We start from the raw sequence: 12,204 nt of genomic DNA, 5'->3' as shown, positions 1-12,204 counted from the left end.
TATATTAATGTTTTATATTTTATTTATCTATCATACCTTTGTCTCAGTTTGGATTTTTTCTCTCTTAGTTCAAACCGATACTTGAACAGGTTTCAGAATCACAATTTCCAAAGTTAAACTCCCCTTTTCCTTAATGAGTTAAAGGGTTTGTATTAATCAACTTTTATTATATATTAACATTTCCTTTGCAGCTGTCTATATTGACACTTAATTAGTAGGACATACCAGTTTTTCCTTTTCAGAAAATTATACTTGGTTTGACCATCACTTGTTCAAATAATTATGTAGACTGATCAAATCTATACTTGATTGTTCTATACTGAGCAAACATCTTTCCTTTGCCTCCTGCTTATCCGCTTTCTGCAGCACATTCCAGTGGATGTCGAGGTGTTCAAAGGCCAGAAGAGATATAGGAGGATATAAGTTCTGTGTCTGTCTCAGGGTTGTTATCCCAGTGGAAAAGAAACCCTCCAAGGAGCCAAAGAGGCTCCAAGGAGACATGCTATAAATCCATTCTACAAACACATTCTGTAAAGCCCTGCTTTAGATGTAGTCTAAAGAATAAAGAATAGTCTTTATATTTGTAAAAACATTAATATTTTTTATGGTCTATTTTTACCTATAGTGGCCTTTATTTGATAATGAAGCAACAGGAAAGTTGCTTGTGAGAGAGGCATTTGGCAAAGGTCAACAGGTAGGGACTCAAACCCAAGATTTGAAAAAAGAAACAAGAATGAAAACCATAGCAGGTATAATGTTTCCTCTGAACTGCGTTATTCTACAATGATTACAGATTTTATAAGAAATAATTTGCAATTCAGAAATCAATTTGAAAAAAAAATCACTTGAACTTGTTCTAATCTCATTTCTTGTGGAAATATTGGGGATATTCTTGCCTTTGGAGCTGAATGTAGTGTCACTCCCCTAATTGGGGATTGTTGAGAAATCAACAATTTTCCAAATAATAACTTCAGTGAGTGTTCCTAATGATTTATCACTCTTACAGTTTGGAAATGCTCACTTAAGAGTGGAGCATAGCTTGAGTAGGCTAAGCTCAGCATTCTGGTGGTGAGAGTTAAAAAGCTTGGTAATGAGCTTGTAAAGGCAGTGTGTTGCTTGAACAAATCAGTTACCACTTTCAATTTCAAACATTTTTTACTCTCTTGGGTCCCACAGCTGGCTCATTAGTTGGTAGGTTGAGCTTATACGTACGTACACACCCTCTATCAGCCTTTCATTCTTAGTCCAAAGGATGTGATTTCATTTTTTCCCAAGGTTCCCTATCTCAATCAGTTAACAGAGCACAAAAACAACACTGTGTCTTTCTTATGAAAACTGTTGCCCACTGTTATCTCCCAAAAAACAGAGTGAAACCAAAAAAGAAACAAAGAAAAAAACAAAACCTCTTGCTACTGCACATCAATGCTGACTGATTACTAGATTTATCCATGAGTGTGTGTGTCATTTGGCTCACCTGAAAAAACAAATAGCTACTCAAAAGGCAAATATCTGAATACTGAAAAAATTCCATTTAGCAAGCTAGCCAGGTTTCCACAGATTAAGAGACTAAAACACCAATCTTCTCTTTGTGTTAAAATTTCACTTTTCTTATCACATGAACACACCCTGCTAATCTTGACAACCCTTTCCCTTTACATGATGAGACTGCTAAAAGACTGCAGCATCTAAGCTTTGATATCTTAATTTAAGAAAAAAACACCTCAGCATTCTTGAGCATGTTCCACCCCTGCTGTTAAGCAGAACTTGTTGCTGTTGATAAGCATTTAGAGGCTCTTTTCAAGTCAATATCTCAAAGGAATCCAGTGGAGGTCAGTACACAAGGAAAAAAGTAGTCCAATTGCTTTGGCTCCAGGCTCAGGCTTGTTTTTAATCCTCAAAGTGATAATGCAGAAATAATCTTTAATATAATCAAGGATAATATCAAACAGAGGAATTTACTTAGTTCCTATATCTTACGTCAATATAATTATATCAATAAACAGGGAAGCGGGAAATCAAAACTCCCAATAATTATAACCCTCAATGATAGGAAGCACATACTTTGAAACAAATAATACTGTCTTTGTGTCTTTGTGGGAACTCAGTGTCTCCTACTGAGTGAAATAATTTAAATAAACAACATACAAAATCTAAAAATAAATAAATACAAAATAAATAATCACATAATTTTCAATAAAGATGATATTTAAGTAAACTAAATGACACAAAGTTGGATGATATTTGGATAAATCTACCCATGTCATCAGCTCATATTGCCAACATATTGCAATGCAAACACATTTGAATTTTTTTCAGAAACCTAACCCACAGGAGTTATCTCTTGGCAACTGCCCTATATGTTGTTAACCTTTATTGTATTTATTTATTTACATAAATCTAAAAATGTGGCATATATACTCAGGCCTTCTGAATCAGTAATTTTACAACAATCACAAGTCTTATGAAATTTGTTTCTGTGGAAAATACCACAAGCTCGCTGGACTTCACCTTGTAGACTTGTCTGGACTGTGATTGGATGGTCTGCCTGTCAGTCATGATCAACGACAACCTATCAGAGCCTTAATGTGTTGGAACTTTCTAGAGTGTGGCAGAACAGGTGTTTTTTTGTAGTAGCTTGCAGTAGTTCAATAGTTTTAGCAACTGTACTATCAAAAGGGAGTTATGTGTGATATTTGCTGATTATTTTTGTTTTGTTGCATCAAGAATTGTAAGTTGAGCGACAATAAAAGGACGCCACATCTTTGAACGGAATGCCTGCAGTTTTTTCAGATACAAATCGCCACGCCCTTTAGTTCAGTTTCTATCAACATTACACATGTAGAAAATTACATCTTTACCTATTCTCTGTAAAATAAAGGGAGCTCAATCAGACTGGATGGAAGATTTTTGAGAACATGAATTTTCAAGTTTGCCACAGACCCTTTACCTCAAAGAAACTTCATTGATTCTTTTCTTGCATGTTAAATACTGTCGTAATTTTGGATGGTGAACTTTCACCCCAGTCTCAAGTCTCATGTTTTCTTCCTGTACTGCCCTGTGTTTAACATCATCCATCTTCCCAACAACTCTGGTATACTACTCCACCTCTGCTGGTGAAAAGTATCCCATAAAATGATGATGTTAGTACCACGTTCAAAAGAAAAGGTTGATTTGTTTAGGACATTTGCTGTCCTTCACCTGTTTTGCATGTAGGTTAAAAAAAGTTGAATTTGAGTTTATCTGACTCGCTTCCATATTATCTTTGTTGCATACACTGCTTGTAGCAAACTGTAAGTAGGATTCGTCATGGCTTCCATTCAACAGTGGCGTTTTCTTTCCCTGTTCCCTGTTCAGGTTTGCAGAGAGCATGACTAAGAGTTGTCATGATGTGAGTTCCCCCTGCCTGAGTTATGAATCTCTGCAGGTCCTTAACCGTAACCATGGGTATGTTGTATGCTCTGAATTTTAATTAGAGAGATCAAAAAAGGGGTTTAATATCTTTATATGCCACAGTTTCATGATTTTATTTCAAAATAAGCTTTGAAAACCATACCCTTTTCCTCTCCTGCTTCACAGTTATGCACTGGTGTGTTGGTATAGATATATATTCTATTTAAATACACTAAATGTTGTGACATAAATATATTTTTTAAAACTTGAAGGGGTATAAATGTGTTTGCACAACACTGTTTATAACTGGTGAGACATTAAAGTAATTTCCCTTTATTAAGATCCAGTTTACAAATCTTAGAAATGTGATCTACATTTTAAAGTCATGATTCCAGTCACTGAACACTGTTTCGCCTTTGTAGAAACTTAGCAGCCAGTGAGCAGCCATTTGTTAATGTCATGGCGTTCTTATCTTTTGTCTCTGAGCACTACTGATCCCGCTGATGGTCAGAGAAGAAAAAGCTGAACTTTTACAGATGGATGTACATGGTGCGTTCTGAACACATGAATTCTCCCACACAAAGAGGGCATGACCATGGCCTGCAGGTCTGCTACTTCTGAACAATCACTGCTTTGAAAAGTGCCTCTCAGTCTTTCTTTCCCTCTCTCTCTCTGTCCAAGACCCATTTTTACAAGGGTCTATGTCTTTGACTCCCCACTTCTTGCTGTATGCGTCACGTCCACTCCCACTTTCGGCCCTGCAATGTTTCTGCTGTCTTGCTTGCTCATGCCTTGCTCAGACAAGGGCAAAGAGGCTAATCCTGGCTCTGAGGCCCAGTAAGCTCAGTCAGCTCTCTCCCTTCTCTCTTCTGTCAGCAAACATTTCATCTGACACCCTCCTAGGCCGGTGTTATGGACACCAGGGAGCAGGATAGTACTTTTGACCTCTTTGTGAGGAATTATTCAGGACCATGCCCTCTTAATCTCTGCCTCAGGTTCCCTTGATCATGCCAACAAATATATTAATGAATCTGTTCCAGCAAATAATGCAGCTAAATGCTTGTGTTGGTGTTTTCCACTGAAGGTAGTATATTGTGCCACACTGGCTTTTTTATTACTACCTCAGTAGTTCAAAGCACTCTGAGTTGAATCTACTCTGTGAGGTGAAAAACTCTGCAGCCTATTAAATGGTCTGAAAGAAGCTCACCTTCAGGCTTACATAACTATACCTCTATCACAACACTTTTGTCATTCACAAACCTACTTTCCTATTTTCCATCCGAAGAAAGAAGTCATGTCTAAAAAATATGCACACAGTTTAAAAAAAAATCTCTGAGCTCAGACTGACAACATCTGACGTGCCTGGATAGCATATCCACAAGCAGGAACTCCAACTACCAGAGCAGTTTATTAAACCAATTTATTCATGACTTGTTTTTTTCCCTCTGTTGTCAGGAGGTGAGCTCCATAGTACACAATGACGCACAAAGTTCTAAAAGCTCCAGGTACAGATTCAACCAGTTATGGTCACTTTAAACACACACAAACACAAACACAAAATGTATTGTTTTCCATTCTGAGTCACTGAAGCATCACATGGAGTGATACACAGCTGATTCCACGCAGATGAAGTGCCTTCCAAAAGGATTCGTTCTCCCTGAACTGTTATACTTTTTGTCTAGTTACCACCACCACCTTCAGAGATTTAGGATTATAGACCACAGATGACTATTTATATGAATACAAATCTGAAAACTGTGTCACCCAGTTGCGGTCACCCCCTCGGTCAACATTTGACAGAATCACCTCTCGCTACAATAACATCTTTTGATGGATTTCGTTCAATTTCCTTCAGGCAAATTCTTCTTTGGAAGTGAACGGAGAACATATGTGCATAGCAATTTTCAGATTCTCAATTGGACTGAATTTGTATGCACCTCTATTCATTAACTTTTACCAAGTTGTCTGTCTTTCTTAAGGAAGAGCAGCCTCACAAAAAGTAATTTCATCTGATCTAACAAAAGCACCTTCTTCCACATGTTGACCAACTCCTACATGACTGACTTTAAATAGAGCTTTCAATTGTTTGATTTTCTTCCCTCTTCCACAAAAGCAAGATATTTGTAGCACACAACTAATAAGTTTCTTGTCAACAGATTCTCACTGGAGCTGTGAACCCATGTTAGCTGCTTCTCTGATTAATGTTTCTTTGCCCAGCCTGTCAGGTAAGGTGGACAGCCATGTATTGAAGTTGCATCAGATCCTTTCCATTTTCTTACGAAAGATTAAAAGCACCTCCTAAGATGTTTAAAGCTTGGGATATAGTTTTATAAACTGACCCACATAAATTTTTCTCTTTAAACTGTCTGGTGTGTTTCTTGGTCTTCATGTTGCTATTTGTTCATGCATGTTCTCTAACATACCTCTGATCTATTCACAGAACAGCTGGATATATACTGGATCCTCCAACTTTATGTTAATCTATGTAACAAAATCCTGATAAAATAAAATAAATTAAATTATACGGTTGTAATGTGACAATATGTGAAAAGGATTACTAGGTTTGAATGCTGTTGCAAGGCACTGTTACTGTGAATTAGCAACACAAGGACTATGAAGAGAGAAAGGGTAATCAACTGTGAACATACTACAAAGTCTACAGATAGGCTTTTGTCTGAAATTTTGTTAAACCTTTGAGAAAAAAACCTAGAATTCTAGTCTTTCTCAGCAAGATACAGTGTATTGCATCCTTTAACATTACATGATGAACGCTTCTTCCCAAAGTATGTATTGAAAAACTTTATTTGCATGACTCAAGCTGACCTTTTTCCAAGAAGGAATCTGAAGGACACACTAACAAAAGGAGGAGTCCTGGGTTGCGAAATAAGAAAGAAGTTTGTCTTATGTTGGTCAATAAACATTCTTGACTATTGAAGACACAATTCTCGCAGCTTGGCGCATTGGGCTTATCAGAGTGGAACATTTGCGATGAATAATATATCGAAGGAAGAAAACTCAGTGGAAGTTTTTTATGATTCACTTAAAAACCTCAGCACAGGCGTTAGCATCAGCATATAATGCATTCAGGTCAACAGGAAGGCATGGACAAACTTTACTTTTGAGGTAAAGTGACTGTTCGTGATAAAAATGTATGAAATCCTTCACCGAGTATCTGCTGAGGTTCCTGTGTGGGTTGATCTATCTCGAAAGCCTTGTACAGCTTATTGGGCTCATTCATCCCTGTGAGTGAAAGCTTCAAAGCTTATTCAAATTAAATAGCAATACTGACAAAACTACCAGTGGTGTTATTTTCAAGTGTCAAAACCATTTGAAAGTCATATTTTGCTTAATATGCAAAATGCTTGATTTTAAACCGACATTTAGTTAATGAGACAGCAAAATGTAATCACATTTGACCTTTACTTGAGGCAACGTAGTATTCCTTGGATCTGAGACAGCCACATCAGCACAATCTGCTGCCTAATGGGCTTAAAGGGGATCCACTACAGCTGTCTTCTGGTTCAAATGCTTGCAGTAAAATTAGACACTGATTTGGAGAAAACTTTGTATATGAAATATATATGTTCATGCACAAAAAGCACACTCTTGTCGCTCTGTGTTGCTCTTGTGGTGGACTATGACATATTCTCCTGGACTTTAGATCTTGTACGTGTTTGAAACTTCTTTTGTAAGCAACCCATTTTTATTCACCTGCCGGCCTGCTCCTTTGCATCCAGCTCTCTTTGCCCTTATATGATGTGAATGCAATGCTAAAACTCCCAAGATGGTTTGCTTCTTTAAACTTTGATCAACCAAGTTAAATAAGCAACATTAAACAATAATCAATTTAAGCATAAGCTGTATTGCTGGATTGAGATGGATTTGGCAAGTTTTTTATGGTGCAACCAACATGTTCAACTCTACAGCTCCACGATTGAATTTTTCTTACAAGTATGTCATTATTACAAGGACGTCAACAACTAAGGATTCATTTATACTAATATACAATAAAATAATGGGTATTGGAAATATTCAGATGGAAGCCCCCATCACATGTTACATAGGGAAAAAATTTAAGATTTTAATATGTGCAAAGCTTTCCTAACATCTGAGAATGCAAATCACAACACACACATAACTTAAAGTCAGGCCTTTTCTGTAAAGTATGATCAATGTCACTTTAAATCTTGACTTACTATGAAAACATTATATCACTATAGCTAGTTTTATTCGCCTCTTAGATTGTAAATTGTTATTGTGTCACAGTAAAATATACTTTTCAAAAACAAGCTTCAAAGCAAGTCAAGTCAAAAGTCAAAGAGTTCTTTAAGTGTGATCTTTATTTATTTATTTTTTATTTATTTGTATGTTTTTAATTAGAAATGTCTCGTAAACATTCAACTTTTATGTAATCACCAGGTGTGGCAAAACCTCTGAGCCACATTTCAGATAATAATACTGTATTTCAGAATAATTTAACAATGAACCACATGGAAGTGGCTCAGGGAGGAGGGAAATGGCAAGATTTCATCTGATCTGCAGAGATCATATTGAGTCAAGCTGCTATAAAGACCCAAGGGCCTTTTTGATGAGGAGTTAGAACTCAGAAATGATTTCCAAGTCCAAATATTATATCCTGACAAGACCTGAATACCCTATAACTACAGCTATGATGGTAGTAAGGCAGAAAACCTATAATGAGAACAATCTGTCCAGTTAGCCCTGCCATCCCTGTACTTGAAGTACAGCCTATGCTGTAAACATCAATACACCATAGGGACGGACTGAGTCCCTGCAGCCAGAAAAAGACATTTTGTTCAGGCAAATGATTTCTTTAGTTGTGTGCATCACTTTGTGTTTGTATGTGCCCCATAACTCTATGTCCTGCATGACATGTATCTATAGAACAAGTATTAAAAGAAAAATGTGACTTATGAGAGGTAAACAGACAGAAACCAATCAAATGGAAAACATTCAATCAGGAAGACAATCAATGTTTGCTTTAGCTTTGACATCCATGCATGTAGGCATCATAGTTCCAGTACCAATCAAACTGTGGTTAAAACATGCAAAGTGGAACCCTTTGGATCTCAGACCCTTACTTTATCTAAAGCTCATATTTTTAGTTATCTAAGTTGTATTCCTTGGGGGTAAAAGTCTGACAGAGGAGATGAAAAGGCTTTAACTGTCAAGATGACTCTATTTTCCCAAAACAGTCCATATTATATCTCTAAAACCCCATCATTCGTTTCTAATCTTTAATGATTTATAGTTGGTGGAATTCCATAGCATAATGTGTTAGCTCATTGCATAACTTAAATGTTTACAGATTCACTTCACGGTTTCCTAATCTTTAGCTTCTTCCCAGGATTCAGAGGTAACCATAACAACCTCAGAGATCTTCTCTAATATCCAGCTGAGTACCTCAATTTAGGCTTTGATGAGAAGAGAGCTGCTCTTTTCTCATCAAAGCCTAAATTGAGGTATTCAGCTGGATAATGTTCAGGTTGGCACCTTAACACTTGCTTGTCCACCTCTCTGGATGTCCACTCAAGGCATCACAATACCAAATTATTATTTTCTTTGCAGTTGTGAAACATTTAAAACTTCCCATATTATTTCATTACTCATAAATCATTTGCTTACTTAAACAACTCACTCTAAAGAGAAAACTGTTCTCTGAATTTAGAAAACTAAAACTACATCAAAATCTTGCCTTATGCGATGATAATGACTTCTCTACTGTCAGATAGACCACAAAACAATCCTCACTCCCTCCTTTCATGAACTTCCTCTCACCTCTTGGAGGGGGATGATCTTATGGCAGGAAAGAGAGATGATGAGGATTTCAGGAGAAACTCCTGATTCTTCTACTGCTTTATTAGGATTTGGCACTTGTATCATGAGATATGTTTTAGTTTCATCTAATTTTAATTTTTGTACCTTTTGTTGTTCCACTACTAAAATTGTAACTTATATTCTGATATTTTGTCAGGAGGTACTTTAAATGATGGGTGAAAGAATGATTTGCATTACAGCTGCCTGTTCTTTCCTGCTGAGCTGTTGTCTGGGTTTCTACGGTTCCAGCTCCTTTGCTGGAGTCTCATTGTTCTTTTGATCTTAACATTCTTATCATGGAATATGTCTTAATTGCACTTTGTTGTCTGATCTTAACAAACCTGTTGCTTTTTTCTGCTTATTTTTATTTTCTTATTTTTATTTGCAACATTCTCTCCTATTTCTTTTCATTGTATCTCCATGCTGTTGAACACTGAGGTCATACAATGACCTTTCAATCATCCGTGTCCCAAATATTTCACCTCTTCTTTGCACATTTGGAGTTTGTTCTTGCTAACTTTGTGGCCTTCTTCAGCTAAATGTTTCAAATTGAGCTAAAGTATCCTTTTACCACAAATCTCATAAATTTACCAAAACTTCCCTTGTTTGATCAATTTCTATTTACCAAGAGAGTTTCATCTAGTTTCACTGAATCAGTAATCAATAAATCCTATAAATTTAATAATATTGCTCTATTTTAACAAAATTTTGGTCATTATTAAAAAGACGGTTTGTGAAAATATCTAGAATCAGCTTCATGCTGTAGTTTGTTGTTATCTGGGCAATTGCTCTTACAGTTAGGGCCTGTTTCTCTAAAGATCTTCTCTGTTTTATCTTTATTCTCATTTCAATAAAATGCTCCCACTGTAACTCATTTGTAATTTATTCTATTTTTCTACAACCTTCTCAGCCTAGGAGGAATAATTAACATTCTTATCTAATATTTTAGTTCTCAATTCTATATAATTATGACTTGAATTTTATAAACATCCTTAGGATCATGCAAAGCATTTTTAGCTGTTTCTCTCTAAGATCTATTTTCTATTTTCAATCATTAAGTTCTTTCAAATTGCTATGAACCTTAAACACAATTATCATTCTAATTTTCAAATCATCCTTTCATCTTCTTTTACTCACTTACACCTTGCCTTCTTTAACTATACCTACTTTTCTTTCCAGCTTTTAGATAATTAATTTTTTTTTCATTTTGTTTATCTTTAGACGCTACATCAGAAGCTGATAAAGCTTCCTTATCCATTGCAGTGTTTACTAACGCAAGCTGATAACCGGAAACCTTACTGCCTACTGCCGATCCTCATTGATTAATGTTGAGTCTTGTTACATCATGTAATGTTGAGCCATCTTAAATATGATGCAAACCTGAAATTCCATTTAAATTAAATTTCTTACTTTTTCAAAAACTTGGTACCTGGGTGAAATTCTGCAGAGTAAATCTATAAGTAATTTGCAAAAATGTTTATGCGTTGCAGATATTAATAAACATAGATACACCTCTAGCTAACAACTTTTAAATATTTTACAATAACTAAGGTGATTTTTAAAAAATATTAATATGTACTGTAACACAACATTAACATTGCTTACGGACAAATTGACAGCAAACTGTCAGTTTTGACAGCCACCTGTCATGCCCTTCTGTTGAATAAATATTGAAACATGAGTTTGTGTGTGTGTGTTTCATCTTAGCAGGAGACAGATAATTATGATTATGCTTGCAGAGCAAAGTACTGAAGCCCTAAGGATTCCAGGCATTGTGTCCTCCTTAGATAATACCCTTCCTGACAGAACTACTGCTGAAGCTATCATAATAAGTCCTTCCTGCACCTCTTCTCCTTCCTTTACTTTCCCTTTCCCCATTCTTCCATTTATCTGTCTGTCTGTGTCTGCAGAGACCCGTTTGGAGCAAGAGCATTTTCATGAGGCAGCCGCCTGACAACTAGCCATCTATTTAGGGATAATAGGGCCTACTTACGCCAGAAGAGATAATGCAGTTGTCTACAACAAGTGCAAATAGTCCCCTGACAGCAGAGGCCAGCCGAGTGTGATGGCTGAAGATCTTTTGGCATAGGCGCTTCACAAAATATCAGCAAAAAAAAAAAAAAAAAAGAAACTGGGCTGCTCTTATTCTTAATAAAAACATCTTCAAGTAAACTGAGTCAGACATAGGACAAACTTAAGATTTGGGTATGTTTTTTTGTTTTTTTGCCAATCTGCACAATTGTGGGAATATAAGGTCATACAGATACTGTATCTGGTGTACAGAATCCGCACCAGATGGGCAAGTTTTATTTTTCACAACTTTAAAGTCACAAGTTCAGGTATATTGGATGGGTGGTTAGTTGATAAAAATATTTTATTAGGCTAATTACCAAAATCAAACAATTTTCACCTATATTTGCTCTTACTGCTTATTAGCCATGAGGGAATAACAAAATATCTTGTCATTACTAAGCTACAGAAAGAAAAAAAACATGAAAATATTGTTATGAACCATTAATATTGAAGGGTCTGCAAGTCTATTTAGAAAATCAATCAATCCATCAAATATAAAGTATAAACTCCCAAATAATTTTGTCTTTGTTTTAATGATTTCTGTAAAGCTGTTTAAAAGCGACTGCTCTCTTACAGTCACTGTGTGATGTTGCTGTTGGTTATCAATAATTAATGACTATCCAAGGCTGGAAGGCAAAACATGCTGGGGTTATAGCATTATAGTACAGCTCTAAAAGTGAGATGAAAATCTGCAATCTGTAGAAAAAAAGTCACTGCAGACTTAAATGGCTGATGACACTAAGCCGTTCGCATGTTTCTGTGTACTGATGCGCTATGGGACACTGTCAAGAGTTGTCTTCCTGTTCCCTAAACTGCCCACAAGACAACTGAGGGATGAAAGACAGCTAGAGGGAGGGAGAACAGAAAATGAAGAGAAGTGACAGAAGAGAGGATAAGCCATTT

At 36.2% G+C, this 12,204-nt stretch overlaps 1 protein-coding gene across 3 annotated transcripts in view; it reads right to left on the bottom strand.

Annotated features, from left to right (window-relative positions):
• ldlrad3 (low density lipoprotein receptor class A domain containing 3) overlaps positions 1 to 12,204 on the bottom strand; it is a 100,574-nt gene that overhangs the window by 50,368 nt on the left and 38,002 nt on the right. The gene's annotated exons all lie outside the window — the stretch shown is intronic.

The sequence above is a fragment of the Xiphophorus couchianus genome, chromosome 2 (assembly GCF_001444195.1).
Source record: "Xiphophorus couchianus chromosome 2, X_couchianus-1.0, whole genome shotgun sequence".
Classification (NCBI taxonomy): domain Eukaryota; kingdom Metazoa; phylum Chordata; class Actinopteri; order Cyprinodontiformes; family Poeciliidae; genus Xiphophorus; species Xiphophorus couchianus.
This window is presented reverse-complemented; position numbering and strand designations above follow the sequence as displayed.